At 45.1% G+C, this 16,484-nt stretch overlaps 6 non-coding genes and 1 pseudogene across 6 annotated transcripts; all 7 read left to right on the forward strand.

Annotated features, from left to right (window-relative positions):
- Positions 1-2,863: 2,863 nt before the first annotated feature.
- Positions 2,864-3,048, forward strand: LOC130349267 (U2 spliceosomal RNA). The gene has a single exon (XR_008886656.1). It is a non-coding gene; the product is annotated as a U2 spliceosomal RNA (small nuclear RNA).
- Positions 3,049-5,135: 2,087 nt separating this feature from the next.
- LOC130349225 (U2 spliceosomal RNA) lies at positions 5,136-5,326 on the forward strand. The gene has a single exon (XR_008886619.1). It is a non-coding gene; the product is annotated as a U2 spliceosomal RNA (small nuclear RNA).
- Positions 5,327-7,425: 2,099 nt separating this feature from the next.
- On the forward strand, positions 7,426-7,616 carry LOC130349227 (U2 spliceosomal RNA). Its single transcript, XR_008886620.1, has one exon. It is a non-coding gene; the product is annotated as a U2 spliceosomal RNA (small nuclear RNA).
- Positions 7,617-9,705: 2,089 nt separating this feature from the next.
- Positions 9,706-9,896, forward strand: LOC130349219 (U2 spliceosomal RNA). Its single transcript, XR_008886613.1, has one exon. It is a non-coding gene; the product is annotated as a U2 spliceosomal RNA (small nuclear RNA).
- A 2,088-nt stretch (positions 9,897-11,984) lies between these two features.
- Positions 11,985-12,134, forward strand: LOC130349306 (U2 spliceosomal RNA; annotated as a pseudogene).
- A 696-nt stretch (positions 12,135-12,830) lies between these two features.
- On the forward strand, positions 12,831-13,023 carry LOC130349291 (U2 spliceosomal RNA). Its single transcript, XR_008886671.1, has one exon. It is a non-coding gene; the product is annotated as a U2 spliceosomal RNA (small nuclear RNA).
- Positions 13,024-15,110: 2,087 nt separating this feature from the next.
- On the forward strand, positions 15,111-15,301 carry LOC130349107 (U2 spliceosomal RNA). The gene has a single exon (XR_008886512.1). It is a non-coding gene; the product is annotated as a U2 spliceosomal RNA (small nuclear RNA).
- Positions 15,302-16,484: the final 1,183 nt, after the last annotated feature.

A 16,484-nucleotide genomic window follows, 5' to 3' on the forward strand; every position in this document is an offset into this window, starting at 1 on the left:
GAATATAGGGAGCGTTTTGATGGATGGGTGTTGAGGAAGGATGCATTTTATAGTGTGGTTGAGTGGTGGGAGTGGGTGAAGTTAGAGACTAAAAGGTTTTTTATTAAAAAAGGGTGTGAGAAAGGGAGGAAAGATAGAGAAGAGTATGAGAGATGGCAAAGAAGGTTAGAGTATTTGTATGAATTGAGGCGTTTGGGGATGAGTGTTGAGAAGGAGATTGAGGAAGCTCGTGGAAGTGTGAATGAGTGTCTGGAGAGGAATGGAAGGAAGATTATTGCACAGGCTAGGGTTGAAGTGAAAGAGAAGGATGAGAAATGTAGCAAATTTTTCTTTAAAAAGGCATTCAGTAAAAAAACTGAGATGATGAGTGTTTTTACGAATGATGGGGTAGAGGTCTTTGGTAAGGATGAGGTGTTAGAGGAAGTGTGGAAGTTTTATTCTGATTTATTCACGGAGAAGGAGCGGGACGTGACTCTAGAGGAGGAATGTTTGGGATATGTGGATAAGCGTTTGGATGAAATTGATGGGTTCTTTATGGAAGAGGATGTGAGGAAGAGTGAGGTGGAGGATGCTGTGAATGGGATGAAGAAAGGAAAGGTGGCAGGGAGTGATGGTTTGCCTGTGGAATTTTATCTTGTGTTTTGGGATATGTTAGGGGATTATGTATGGGAGGTGTGTAAGGAAGTACTTAGGAGAGGGAAGTTATCTAAAAGTATGAGTGAGAGTGTGACTGTGTTATTGTTTAAAAAAGGGGATAAGAGGGATCTTAAAAATTGGAGGCCTATAGCGCTCTTGAATTGTGATTACAAAATTATTGCTAAAGTTATTGCGAATAGGTTAAAGGATGTGATTGATTGTATGGTAGGTGAGGAGCAAATGTGTACAGTGCCTGATCGTAGGATTTCTGAATGTCTGTTAGGTCTGAGGGATGTATTGTGGGACTGTAAAACTAGGAAGCAAGGTGTGGCTGTTGTTACGGTGGATTTTGAAAAAGCGTATGATAGGGTGGTGCATGATTTATTGTTTAGGGTTTTGAGGAGGATGAATGTGCCGGACAGAATGGTGAAGTGGATTGAATGTTTGTATAGGGACATTTATAGTAAGATTCAGGTCAATGGTTTTCTGAGTAGGGAAGTGAGTATAAAATCTGGAGTGCGGCAGGGGTGTCCCCTGTCGCCAATTCTTTTTATTTGTATGATTGAGCCTTTGTTGGGGATGATTAGGAGAGATAAGGTGATGCGGGGTATAGAAATACCTGGTAGTCATGGGAAGGATATGCGAGTGATTGGTTACATGGATGATGTTACTGTTGTATGTAAGTCAATGGCAGGGGTAAGGCGTGCTAAGTTATTGATTGAGTGTTTCTGTTTAATGAGTGGGTTTAAGCTTAATGTTGGGAAGAGTGGTTGTAAATTTTTTGAGGGGTGGGGAGAGAGTGGGTTGTGCGAGTGGCCTGTGAGAGAGGGGGGTGTGGAAGTGCTTGGGGTGGTGTTTGATAATGATTTGTATGGGAAAGAAAGTTGGGAGAGGGTTTTGGGGAGGGTGGGGAATAAAATAAACTTCTGGTCTTTAAGGACTTTATCGATTGAGGGAAGGATTCTGGTTATTAAAGCTGTTATAATTCCTATTTTGCTTTATGTTAATTATGTGTTTCCTCCACCGGATAGGTGTCTGGCAAGAATTATCAGGCAGATCTTTGTTTTCTTATGGAATTCAAGGATGGAGAAATTGAGTCGTGGGAAGGTGGTGAAAAGCAGAATGCATGGTGGGAAAGGAATGATGAATGTGGAAGTGTTCCTGGCTGTGAAGTATGTCAGTTTTTGTCTCGCTGTAAGTAAGAAGGAATGTGTGTTTGGGTGCATGGTAAGGTATTTGGCTGGTAATGTGTTGTTGAAATATAAGCTAATGGAAAGGGACTTAAGGGTACCTGTAAGTTTTGAGGTTCCTTGGTTCTATCAGAGAATAGGGCGGTGTGTCAGGAAAAATAATCTGGAATGTGTGACTGAATGGAATGATAGTAAGAAGGTGATGAAAGTGTTGGAGCAGAGAGAAACAGTGGAATGTGTGGGAGGTCTGTCTGAGAAGGATTGTAAGGTAGTGTGGAAAAATGTCAGTCACAAGGAACTGACAAATAAACAAAAGGACTTGTCTTGGATGTTAGCTCATGGGTGTCTGCCAACAAGGGAATTTCAGAGGAGAAGGAGATTGGTAGACAGTGAAGTGTGTCCCAGGGATGGTTGCGGTGGATGTGAGAATTATGTACATGTGTTTTGGGAGTGTGGTTATGCGAAGTCTGTGTGGAGAAAAATGTCTGGTCTAATTAAAAATCTTACTGGAATTGAAATCTTATCCTTTAATATGATGATGTTTGGTTTGTGTGCAGTGGAGAGAGAGAAGGCAAGAGTGTTATGGTTCATAGTAAATTGTGTAAAAGAGGTTCTGTGGGATGTAAGGAATATTAGGATTTTCAATCAAACTGAAGTAAGTGTGAAGGAATGTCTGGGCATGATCCGTGGTAAAATTTACCTTTACCTATTATGTGATAGGAAAAACTATGGTTCTGATGATGCAGAGGGGATCTGGAAACACAAAAAATGGAAGTACTGGTTATGATTGTATTCTTATTTGTCTTTCTTTTTCTTTTCTTACAGATTATATCCTGATATGAAGGGACAGTTGGAGGGACAGAATCCGCTGCAATTTATTTTTTCTGAGGGAAAGTCATGAAGGGAAAGCTTTTTGTTATATGTACATGTAAAGACATGCTTCCTGTATATATTGTATATGTCAAATATGTGTTATTCATGTGTTTTCAGATGAATATGTAATTTTTTGAATGATTTACTTGGTTATGTATTGTATATTTCCTTTTCAATAAAAAAAAAAAAAAAAAAATCTGTTCTTATCAGTTTAATATCTGATACGTCCCCTATCTGGGGACCATATATTAAATGGATTTTTGAGAACGGGGGCCGATTTCGAAGCTTGCTTCCGTCGCCCTATGCATTGACCCGATATGGCAGTATCTTCGGGTACAGTGCACCACCCCCTTACAGGGTTAAAAAGAAAGATTCCTACTTTCATTGCTACCTGCTTGCTGGCTAGCCAGCTAGCCAGCCCTGTGGGCCTTGCTGCTGCTGCAGCCAAAAAACAAAAGGTGGTGCTGCTGCTGCTTCTGCTTCTGCTTGTGTCTGGCCGCTGTTGGAGCGTCCAGGCACAGGACTTCTGCTGCTGCTGACTAAATGGCCTCCTTAATTGGATCATTTGAGTAGCCAGCACACCTGTGCAGGTAGGGCATGACATGATAGGCAGCTGCCTTGATAGCGGGTGGGTGCTGAATGTTCCTAATTGACAAAATAAGATTAATGCTTATGAAGAAATATAAAATCTCATCCCTTCCCCAATATCGCGCCACACCCCTACCCCTTAATTCCCTGGTTGAACTTGATGGACATATGTCTTTTTTCGACCGTACTAACTATGTAACTATGTAACATAACATGGGGGGGGGGGGGGGTCTCCTGGCTGTTCACACAGGTGTGTCATTGCTGTACATTGACCATGCATTGCTTCTGTGGTATTGCAAAGGCAAAGACAAATGCTTCCAGCCATCCATTGCACTAATGGATTGGTCATCAGCTGGCTGTCTATGTCCCGCATCAATAAAGACCAAAGTACAGAGGGTTAGGCTATGCTATTGTGCACCTACCTGATGCATCAGAAGGTGCGAGGCCCTTGCTAAATTCTGTGCACAGACTTTGAGATCTATACTTTAGACTGTATCTAAACCTGCTCCAACATGGACTGACATTCTGGCCTACTTTCAGCCGATGCGACTTGTCTGTCGCTGAACAGTCGCTTTTTATGTATTCAGCACCTATGTATAATGTTGTAAAAATGCTCTAGAAGCTAAAGTCGCAGAAATGTCACACATATTTGGCCTGCAACTTTCTGTGCGACAAATTCAGACAGGAAAAATCAGTATAAATCCTTAGAAAATTATCCCCCAGTGTCTCCATCTGCTGGCGGTATTGAATAAGCATTGCTGCACTGATGGGGTATGCATTAGACGAAAAAAAAGAAGAAAAAGAAGAATAATACGCCCAGAAAAGAGGCGAAAAGGAGAAAAACGTAAAAAAACGTGAAAAAAAAGTAAGAGGAAGAGAAGGGAAAAAAAGGTGGAAATGGGTTTAAAAGTGATTTCGGCGGAGAAATATATATATATATATATATATATATATATATATATATATATATATACGCGCACACACACACACATATATATAAACGTATTCTCCGTTGAGATATTGCAGCCGCTGCTGTGTCCAGGCCCAGGAGCCTTAGCACTGTGCTGTGATGTCACTCAATACCACTGACATCACTAGGTGTAAACAACATCTCTCCTTTGCTGTGTATGTGACTATGGAGCTGTTTGGTGATGTCGTCTATTATGGCCTTCATAGAAGCAACAGGAGATTGTTGCATCCATCTAGAACCCTCAGAACTACAGTGCTATGATGTCACTCACTTCCACAGGCCTTGCAGAGTGTAAACAACAACAACCCAGCTTTGTTGTGTATGTAACCATAGGGATTTGTGATGTCACCTAGAACCTTCACAGCAGCGACAGCTTTATGAGGAGCATCAGCACTGCTCTGCCTGAGCAGAACCATCACCGCCATAGGTTGTCAAATAACCCGGGTTTAACCCACACAGGTAAGTCCAATGGGGTGCAGGCATGTCCTCTATGCTTACAGCTTCCCGTGGGTGTTGGTTTGATACCGTTTGGGGACAGCCAAGGAGGCATCTGCAGGCAACAAAGGTAGGTGTGTGCTTGTGTGTGTGTTTCCTATGCAGATCCTAAGCCCAGTGTCACATGCAAGTAGGAGGAGTAAGAAGGGTTCCTGGCAAATCCGGGTTATGGATTGCATTTAAAAAGGCCCCGTGGGAGTGCAATGGGCCCCTGTCTTGCTGCTTAGCAATAATGGTATGGGTTTAGGTTCTGCTGTGTGTACTGGTGGTTGACTGCCCCCCAGCCCAGAGTGTGCATGGAAAATTGTCTGGCAGCCTCCCTGACAGCAAGCAGTGATAGTGCCCATGAAGGGCACCTTCTTGGGCCCGCCCCTTTCACGGTTATTGCTTCTCGGCCTTTTGGCTAAGATCAAGTGTAGTATCTGTTCTTATCAGTTTAATATCTGATACGTCCCCTATCTGGGGACCATATATTAAATGGATTTTTGAGAACGGGGGCCGATTTCGAAGCTTGCTTCCGTCGCCCTATGCATTGACCCGATATGGCAGTATCTTCGGGTACAGTGCACCACCCCCTTACAGGGTTAAAAAGAAAGATTCCTACTTTCATTGCTACCTGCTTGCTGGCTAGCCAGCTAGCCAGCCCTGTGGGCCTTGCTGCTGCTGCAGCCAAAAAACAAAAGGTGGTGCTGCTGCTGCTTCTGCTGCTTCTGCTTCTGCTTGTGTCTGGCCGCTGTTGGAGCGTCCAGGCACAGGACTTCTGCTGCTGCTGACTAAATGGCCTCCTTAATTGGATCATTTGAGTAGCCAGCACACCTGTGCAGGTAGGGCATGACATGATAGGCAGCTGCCTTGATAGCGGGTGGGTGCTGAATGTTCCTAATTGACAAAATAAGATTAATGCTTATGAAGAAATATAAAATCTCATCCCTTCCCCAATATCGCGCCACACCCCTACCCCTTAATTCCCTGGTTGAACTTGATGGACATATGTCTTTTTTCGACCGTACTAACTATGTAACTATGTAACATAACATGGGGGGGGGGGGGGGGTCTCCTGGCTGTTCACACAGGTGTGTCATTGCTGTACATTGACCATGCATTGCTTCTGTGGTATTGCAAAGGCAAAGACAAATGCTTCCAGCCATCCATTGCACTAATGGATTGGTCATCAGCTGGCTGTCTATGTCCCGCATCAATATAGACCAAAGTACAGAGGGTTAGGCTATGCTATTGTGCACCTACCTGATGCATCAGAAGGTGCGAGGCCCTTGCTAAATTCTGTGCACAGACTTTGAGATCTATACTTTAGACTGTATCTAAACCTGCTCCAACATGGACTGACATTCTGGCCTACTTTCAGCCGATGCGACTTGTCTGTCGCTGAACAGTCGCTTTTTATGTATTCAGCACCTATGTATAATGTTGTAAAAATGCTCTAGAAGCTAAAGTCGCAGAAATGTCACACATATTTGGCCTGCAACTTTCTGTGCGACAAATTCAGACAGGAAAAATCAGTATAAATCCTTAGAAAATTATCCCCCAGTGTCTCCATCTGCTGGCGGTATTGAATAAGCATTGCTGCACTGATGGGGTATGCATTAGACGAAAAAAAAGAAGAAAAAGAAGAATAATACGCCCAGAAAAGAGGCGAAAAGGAGAAAAACGTAAAAAAACGTGAAAAAAAAGTAAGAGGAAGAGAAGGGAAAAAAAGGTGGAAATGGGTTTAAAAGTGATTTCGGCGGAGAAATATATATATATATATATATATATATATATATATATATATATATATATACGCGCACACACACACACATATATATAAACGTATTCTCCGTTGAGATATTGCAGCCGCTGCTGTGTCCAGGCCCAGGAGCCTTAGCACTGTGCTGTGATGTCACTCAATACCACTGACATCACTAGGTGTAAACAACATCTCTCCTTTGCTGTGTATGTGACTATGGAGCTGTTTGGTGATGTCGTCTATTATGGCCTTCATAGAAGCAACAGGAGATTGTTGCATCCATCTAGAACCCTCAGAACTACAGTGCTATGATGTCACTCACTTCCACAGGCCTTGCAGAGTGTAAACAACAACAACCCAGCTTTGTTGTGTATGTAACCATAGGGATTTGTGATGTCACCTAGAACCTTCACAGCAGCGACAGCTTTATGAGGAGCATCAGCACTGCTCTGCCTGAGCAGAACCATCACCGCCATAGGTTGTCAAATAACCCGGGTTTAACCCACACAGGTAAGTCCAATGGGGTGCAGGCATGTCCTCTATGCTTACAGCTTCCCGTGGGTGTTGGTTTGATACCGTTTGGGGACAGCCAAGGAGGCATCTGCAGGCAACAAAGGTAGGTGTGTGCTTGTGTGTGTGTTTCCTATGCAGATCCTAAGCCCAGTGTCACATGCAAGTAGGAGGAGTAAGAAGGGTTCCTGGCAAATCCGGGTTATGGATTGCATTTAAAAAGGCCCCGTGGGAGTGCAATGGGCCCCTGTCTTGCTGCTTAGCAATAATGGTATGGGTTTAGGTTCTGCTGTGTGTACTGGTGGTTGACTGCCCCCCAGCCCAGAGTGTGCATGGAAAATTGTCTGGCAGCCTCCCTGACAGCAAGCAGTGATAGTGCCCATGAAGGGCACCTTGTTGGGCCCGCCCCTTTCACGGTTATTGCTTCTCGGCCTTTTGGCTAAGATCAAGTGTAGTATCTGTTCTTATCAGTTTAATATCTGATACGTCCCCTATCTGGGGACCATATATTAAATGGATTTTTGAGAACGGGGGCCGATTTCGAAGCTTGCTTCCGTCGCCCTATGCATTGACCCGATATGGCAGTATCTTCGGGTACAGTGCACCACCCCCTTACAGGGTTAAAAAGAAAGATTCCTACTTTCATTGCTACCTGCTTGCTGGCTAGCCAGCTAGCCAGCCCTGTGGGCCTTGCTGCTGCTGCAGCCAAAAAACAAAAGGTGGTGCTGCTGCTGCTTCTGCTGCTTCTGCTTCTGCTTGTGTCTGGCCGCTGTTGGAGCGTCCAGGCACAGGACTTCTGCTGCTGCTGACTAAATGGCCTCCTTAATTGGATCATTTGAGTAGCCAGCACACCTGTGCAGGTAGGGCATGACATGATAGGCAGCTGCCTTGATAGCGGGTGGGTGCTGAATGTTCCTAATTGACAAAATAAGATTAATGCTTATGAAGAAATATAAAATCTCATCCCTTCCCCAATATCGCGCCACACCCCTACCCCTTAATTCCCTGGTTGAACTTGATGGACATATGTCTTTTTTCGACCGTACTAACTATGTAACTATGTAACATAACATGGGGGGGGGGGGGTCTCCTGGCTGTTCACACAGGTGTGTCATTGCTGTACATTGACCATGCATTGCTTCTGTGGTATTGCAAAGGCAAAGACAAATGCTTCCAGCCATCCATTGCACTAATGGATTGGTCATCAGCTGGCTGTCTATGTCCCGCATCAATATAGACCAAAGTACAGAGGGTTAGGCTATGCTATTGTGCACCTACCTGATGCATCAGAAGGTGCGAGGCCCTTGCTAAATTCTGTGCACAGACTTTGAGATCTATACTTTAGACTGTATCTAAACCTGCTCCAACATGGACTGACATTCTGGCCTACTTTCAGCCGATGCGACTTGTCTGTCGCTGAACAGTCGCTTTTTATGTATTCAGCACCTATGTATAATGTTGTAAAAATGCTCTAGAAGCTAAAGTCGCAGAAATGTCACACATATTTGGCCTGCAACTTTCTGTGCGACAAATTCAGACAGGAAAAATCAGTATAAATCCTTAGAAAATTATCCCCCAGTGTCTCCATCTGCTGGCGGTATTGAATAAGCATTGCTGCACTGATGGGGTATGCATTAGACGAAAAAAAAGAAGAAAAAGAAGAATAATACGCCCAGAAAAGAGGCGAAAAGGAGAAAAACGTAAAAAAACGTGAAAAAAAAGTAAGAGGAAGAGAAGGGAAAAAAAGGTGGAAATGGGTTTAAAAGTGATTTCGGCGGAGAATATATATATATATATATATATATATATATATATATATATATATACGCGCACACACACACATATATATAAACGTATTCTCCGTTGAGATATTGCAGCCGCTGCTGTGTCCAGGCCCAGGAGCCTTAGCACTGTGCTGTGATGTCACTCAATACCACTGACATCACTAGGTGTAAACAACATCTCTCCTTTGCTGTGTATGTGACTATGGAGCTGTTTGGTGATGTCGTCTATTATGGCCTTCATAGAAGCAACAGGAGATTGTTGCATCCATCTAGAACCCTCAGAACTACAGTGCTATGATGTCACTCACTTCCACAGGCCTTGCAGAGTGTAAACAACAACAACCCAGCTTTGTTGTGTATGTAACCATAGGGATTTGTGATGTCACCTAGAACCTTCACAGCAGCGACAGCTTTATGAGGAGCATCAGCACTGCTCTGCCTGAGCAGAACCATCACCGCCATAGGTTGTCAAATAACCCGGGTTTAACCCACACAGGTAAGTCCAATGGGGTGCAGGCATGTCCTCTATGCTTACAGCTTCCCGTGGGTGTTGGTTTGATACCGTTTGGGGACAGCCAAGGAGGCATCTGCAGGCAACAAAGGTAGGTGTGTGCTTGTGTGTGTGTTTCCTATGCAGATCCTAAGCCCAGTGTCACATGCAAGTAGGAGGAGTAAGAAGGGTTCCTGGCAAATCCGGGTTATGGATTGCATTTAAAAAGGCCCCGTGGGAGTGCAATGGGCCCCTGTCTTGCTGCTTAGCAATAATGGTATGGGTTTAGGTTCTGCTGTGTGTACTGGTGGTTGACTGCCCCCCAGCCCAGAGTGTGCATGGAAAATTGTCTGGCAGCCTCCCTGACAGCAAGCAGTGATAGTGCCCATGAAGGGCACCTTGTTGGGCCCGCCCCTTTCACGGTTATCGCTTCTCGGCCTTTTGGCTAAGATCAAGTGTAGTATCTGTTCTTATCAGTTTAATATCTGATACGTCCCCTATCTGGGGACCATATATTAAATGGATTTTTGAGAACGGGGGCCGATTTCGAAGCTTGCTTCCGTCGCCCTATGCATTGACCCGATATGGCAGTATCTTCGGGTACAGTGCACCACCCCTACAGGGTTAAAAAGAAAGATTCCTACTTTCATTGCTACCTGCTTGCTGGCTAGCCAGCTAGCCAGCCCTGTGGGCCTTGCTGCTGCTGCAGCCAAAAAACAAAAGGTGGTGCTGCTGCTGCTTCTGCTGCTTCTGCTTCTGCTTGTGTCTGGCCGCTGTTGGAGCGTCCAGGCACAGGACTTCTGCTGCTGCTGACTAAATGGCCTCCTTAATTGGATCATTTGAGTAGCCAGCACACCTGTGCAGGTAGGGCATGACATGATAGGCAGCTGCCTTGATAGCGGGTGGGTGCTGAATGTTCCTAATTGACAAAATAAGATTAATGCTTATGAAGAAATATAAAATCTCATCCCTTCCCCAATATCGCGCCACACCCCTACCCCTTAATTCCCTGGTTGAACTTGATGGACATATGTCTTTTTTCGACCGTACTAACTATGTAACTATGTAACATAACATGGGGGGGGGGGGGGGTCTCCTGGCTGTTCACACAGGTGTGTCATTGCTGTACATTGACCATGCATTGCTTCTGTGGTATTGCAAAGGCAAAGACAAATGCTTCCAGCCATCCATTGCACTAATGGATTGGTCATCAGCTGGCTGTCTATGTCCCGCATCAATATAGACCAAAGTACAGAGGGTTAGGCTATGCTATTGTGCACCTACCTGATGCATCAGAAGGTGCGAGGCCCTTGCTAAATTCTGTGCACAGACTTTGAGATCTATACTTTAGACTGTATCTAAACCTGCTCCAACATGGACTGACATTCTGGCCTACTTTCAGCCGATGCGACTTGTCTGTCGCTGAACAGTCGCTTTTTATGTATTCAGCACCTATGTATAATGTTGTAAAAATGCTCTAGAAGCTAAAGTCGCAGAAATGTCACACATATTTGGCCTGCAACTTTCTGTGCGACAAATTCAGACAGGAAAAATCAGTATAAATCCTTAGAAAATTATCCCCCAGTGTCTCCATCTGCTGGCGGTATTGAATAAGCATTGCTGCACTGATGGGGTATGCATTAGACGAAAAAAAAGAAGAAAAAGAAGAATAATACGCCCAGAAAAGAGGCGAAAAGGAGAAAAACGTAAAAAAACGTGAAAAAAAAGTAAGAGGAAGAGAAGGGAAAAAAAGGTGGAAATGGGTTTAAAAGTGATTTCGGCGGAGAAATATATATATATATATATATATATATATATATATATATATATACGCGCACACACACACATATATATAAACGTATTCTCCGTTGAGATATTGCAGCCGCTGCTGTGTCCAGGCCCAGGAGCCTTAGCACTGTGCTGTGATGTCACTCAATACCACTGACATCACTAGGTGTAAACAACATCTCTCCTTTGCTGTGTATGTGACTATGGAGCTGTTTGGTGATGTCGTCTATTATGGCCTTCATAGAAGCAACAGGAGATTGTTGCATCCATCTAGAACCCTCAGAACTACAGTGCTATGATGTCACTCACTTCCACAGGCCTTGCAGAGTGTAAACAACAACAACCCAGCTTTGTTGTGTATGTAACCATAGGGATTTGTGATGTCACCTAGAACCTTCACAGCAGCGACAGCTTTATGAGGAGCATCAGCACTGCTCTGCCTGAGCAGAACCATCACCGCCATAGGTTGTCAAATAACCCGGGTTTAACCCACACAGGTAAGTCCAATGGGGTGCAGGCATGTCCTCTATGCTTACAGCTTCCCGTGGGTGTTGGTTTGATACCGTTTGGGGACAGCCAAGGAGGCATCTGCAGGCAACAAAGGTAGGTGTGTGCTTGTGTGTGTGTTTCCTATGCAGATCCTAAGCCCAGTGTCACATGCAAGTAGGAGGAGTAAGAAGGGTTCCTGGCAAATCCGGGTTATGGATTGCATTTAAAAAGGCCCCGTGGGAGTGCAATGGGCCCCTGTCTTGCTGCTTAGCAATAATGGTATGGGTTTAGGTTCTGCTGTGTGTACTGGTGGTTGACTGCCCCCCAGCCCAGAGTGTGCATGGAAAATTGTCTGGCAGCCTCCCTGACAGCAAGCAGTGATAGTGCCCATGAAGGGCACCTTGTTGGGCCCGCCCCTTTCACGGTTATCGCTTCTCGGCCTTTTGGCTAAGATCAAGTGTAGTATCTGTTCTTATCAGTTTTCATGCTGGTGGGGATGGGTGCTGCATGGAGGATGCAGGTGTACCGGGGCTGGTTCTGAGGAATCAGATCGACGGCTGCCCCGATGTGACCTGTTCCCTCCGGGTCTCGCCATGAGGCTGAGAGGGTCTAGAGCCGAGGTACTTTTGTGCCTCGGGGAGTGGTGACCCCGAGGTGCCGAAACTCACTGGGAGAATAGACTCACTGAGTTGAAGCACGGGCACCATAATCTCTTCACCTTGTGGCACTCACCTCTTGATTCTCGGCCTTCTGGCTAGGATCAGAGAAATTTTTATAGATCCGGCCGGATGTCCGGGCAGTATATCTGCACACATTCACTTATTTATTTCTTTTTTTGTCTCACTGTGTCACTTTTTGCGTGTTGTGTGTTCACAGGATTTGTCAGGATGCGGTAGCCCTTCTGGGTGTCCCTCCTGGCGGTCTAGGGGAGGTGTGTGTGGCCATTAGGTTCCGCACCTCCCTGCAAACACCCCGGGTACTCCTGCTTTGGCAGGGTACCTACCGTAATCGGCTCTGCGGGCAGATACCTTGGCTAACGCCAAGGGGGATGCCGGGAGCATTTGTGGTCCCCTAGTAGCTTCGGCGAAAAGGGACATCGAACCTGGAACCTCGCAGGTACCTTTTGGTCCGGAGGCGAAGGGTAAGGTTTGTTGGGGGGCCTCTCTCCTATCGGAGAAGGGCTTGCGATAGACCGCATCCTTTGTGCACGTTTTTTTTTAGTGTAACACGTTTGCACTTTTTCTTGCACTTTGGGTGAATCGAAAGCACGTTCCTCGGCTTTAGATAAAAAAAAAAAAAAAAAAAAAAAAAAATCTGTTCTTATCAGTTTAATATCTGATACGTCCCCTATCTGGGGACCATATATTAAATGGATTTTTGAGAACGGGGGCCGATTTCGAAGCTTGCTTCCGTCGCCCTATGCATTGACCCGATATGGCAGTATCTTCGGGTACAGTGCACCACCCCCTTACAGGGTTAAAAAGAAAGATTCCTACTTTCATTGCTACCTGCTTGCTGGCTAGCCAGCTAGCCAGCCCTGTGGGCCTTGCTGCTGCTGCAGCCAAAAAACAAAAGGTGGTGCTGCTGCTGCTTCTGCTGCTTCTGCTTCTGCTTGTGTCTGGCCGCTGTTGGAGCGTCCAGGCACAGGACTTCTGCTGCTGCTGACTAAATGGCCTCCTTAATTGGATCATTTGAGTAGCCAGCACACCTGTGCAGGTAGGGCATGACATGATAGGCAGCTGCCTTGATAGCGGGTGGGTGCTGAATGTTCCTAATTGACAAAATAAGATTAATGCTTATGAAGAAATATAAAATCTCATCCCTTCCCCAATATCGCGCCACACCCCTACCCCTTAATTCCCTGGTTGAACTTGATGGACATATGTCTTTTTTCGACCGTACTAACTATGTAACTATGTAACATAACATGGGGGGGGGGGGGGTCTCCTGGCTGTTCACACAGGTGTGTCATTGCTGTACATTGACCATGCATTGCTTCTGTGGTATTGCAAAGGCAAAGACAAATGCTTCCAGCCATCCATTGCACTAATGGATTGGTCATCAGCTGGCTGTCTATGTCCCGCATCAATATAGACCAAAGTACAGAGGGTTAGGCTATGCTATTGTGCACCTACCTGATGCATCAGAAGGTGCGAGGCCCTTGCTAAATTCTGTGCACAGACTTTGAGATCTATACTTTAGACTGTATCTAAACCTGCTCCAACATGGACTGACATTCTGGCCTACTTTCAGCCGATGCGACTTGTCTGTCGCTGAACAGTCGCTTTTTATGTATTCAGCACCTATGTATAATGTTGTAAAAATGCTCTAGAAGCTAAAGTCGCAGAAATGTCACACATATTTGGCCTGCAACTTTCTGTGCGACAAATTCAGACAGGAAAAATCAGTATAAATCCTTAGAAAATTATCCCCCAGTGTCTCCATCTGCTGGCGGTATTGAATAAGCATTGCTGCACTGATGGGGTATGCATTAGACGAAAAAAAAGAAGAAAAAGAAGAATAATACGCCCAGAAAAGAGGCGAAAAGGAGAAAAACGTAAAAAAACGTGAAAAAAAAGTAAGAGGAAGAGAAGGGAAAAAAAGGTGGAAATGGGTTTAAAAGTGATTTCGGCGGAGAAATATATATATATATATATATATATATATATATATATATATACGCGCACACACACACATATATATAAACGTATTCTCCGTTGAGATATTGCAGCCGCTGCTGTGTCCAGGCCCAGGAGCCTTAGCACTGTGCTGTGATGTCACTCAATACCACTGACATCACTAGGTGTAAACAACATCTCTCCTTTGCTGTGTATGTGACTATGGAGCTGTTTGGTGATGTCGTCTATTATGGCCTTCATAGAAGCAACAGGAGATTGTTGCATCCATCTAGAACCCTCAGAACTACAGTGCTATGATGTCACTCACTTCCACAGGCCTTGCAGAGTGTAAACAACAACAACCCAGCTTTGTTGTGTATGTAACCATAGGGATTTGTGATGTCACCTAGAACCTTCACAGCAGCGACAGCTTTATGAGGAGCATCAGCACTGCTCTGCCTGAGCAGAACCATCACCGCCATAGGTTGTCAAATAACCCGGGTTTAACCCACACAGGTAAGTCCAATGGGGTGCAGGCATGTCCTCTATGCTTACAGCTTCCCGTGGGTGTTGGTTTGATACCGTTTGGGGACAGCCAAGGAGGCATCTGCAGGCAACAAAGGTAGGTGTGTGCTTGTGTGTGTGTTTCCTATGCAGATCCTAAGCCCAGTGTCACATGCAAGTAGGAGGAGTAAGAAGGGTTCCTGGCAAATCCGGGTTATGGATTGCATTTAAAAAGGCCCCGTGGGAGTGCAATGGGCCCCTGTCTTGCTGCTTAGCAATAATGGTATGGGTTTAGGTTCTGCTGTGTGTACTGGTGGTTGACTGCCCCCCAGCCCAGAGTGTGCATGGAAAATTGTCTGGCAGCCTCCCTGACAGCAAGCAGTGATAGTGCCCATGAAGGGCACCTTGTTGGGCCCGCCCCTTTCACGGTTATCGCTTCTCGGCCTTTTGGCTAAGATCAAGTGTAGTATCTGTTCTTATCAGTTTAATATCTGATACGTCCCCTATCTGGGGACCATATATTAAATGGATTTTTGAGAACGGGGGCCGATTTCGAAGCTTGCTTCCGTCGCCCTATGCATTGACCCGATATGGCAGTATCTTCGGGTACAGTGCACCACCCCCTTACAGGGTTAAAAAGAAAGATTCCTACTTTCATTGCTACCTGCTTGCTGGCTAGCCAGCTAGCCAGCCCTGTGGGCCTTGCTGCTGCTGCAGCCAAAAAACAAAAGGTGGTGCTGCTGCTGCTTCTGCTGCTTCTGCTTCTGCTTGTGTCTGGCCGCTGTTGGAGCGTCCAGGCACAGGACTTCTGCTGCTGCTGACTAAATGGCCTCCTTAATTGGATCATTTGAGTAGCCAGCACACCTGTGCAGGTAGGGCATGACATGATAGGCAGCTGCCTTGATAGCGGGTGGGTGCTGAATGTTCCTAATTGACAAAATAAGATTAATGCTTATGAAGAAATATAAAATCTCATCCCTTCCCCAATATCGCGCCACACCCCTACCCCTTAATTCCCTGGTTGAACTTGATGGACATATGTCTTTTTTCGACCGTACTAACTATGTAACTATGTAACATAACATGGGGGGGGGGGGGGGTCTCCTGGCTGTTCACACAGGTGTGTCATTGCTGTACATTGACCATGCATTGCTTCTGTGGTATTGCAAAGGCAAAGACAAATGCTTCCAGCCATCCATTGCACTAATGGATTGGTCATCAGCTGGCTGTCTATGTCCCGCATCAATATAGACCAAAGTACAGAGGGTTAGGCTATGCTATTGTGCACCTACCTGATGCATCAGAAGGTGCGAGGCCCTTGCTAAATTCTGTGCACAGACTTTGAGATCTATACTTTAGACTGTATCTAAACCTGCTCCAACATGGACTGACATTCTGGCCTACTTTCAGCCGATGCGACTTGTCTGTCGCTGAACAGTCGCTTTTTATGTATTCAGCACCTATGTATAATGTTGTAAAAATGCTCTAGAAGCTAAAGTCGCAGAAATGTCACACATATTTGGCCTGCAACTTTCTGTGCGACAAATTCAGACAGGAAAAATCAGTATAAATCCTTAGAAAATTATCCCCCAGTGTCTCCATCTGCTGGCGGTATTGAATAAGCATTGCTGCACTGATGGGGTATGCATTAGACGAAAAAAAAGAAGAAAAAGAAGAATAATACGCCCAGAAAAGAGGCGAAAAGGAGAAAAACGTTAAAAAACGTGAAAAAAAAGTAAGAGGAAGAGAAGGGAAAAAAAGGTGGAAATGGGTTTAAAAGTGATTTCGGCGGAGAAATATATATA

This window comes from Hyla sarda, unplaced genomic scaffold (assembly GCF_029499605.1).
Source record: "Hyla sarda isolate aHylSar1 unplaced genomic scaffold, aHylSar1.hap1 scaffold_91, whole genome shotgun sequence".
Taxonomy (NCBI): domain Eukaryota; kingdom Metazoa; phylum Chordata; class Amphibia; order Anura; family Hylidae; genus Hyla; species Hyla sarda.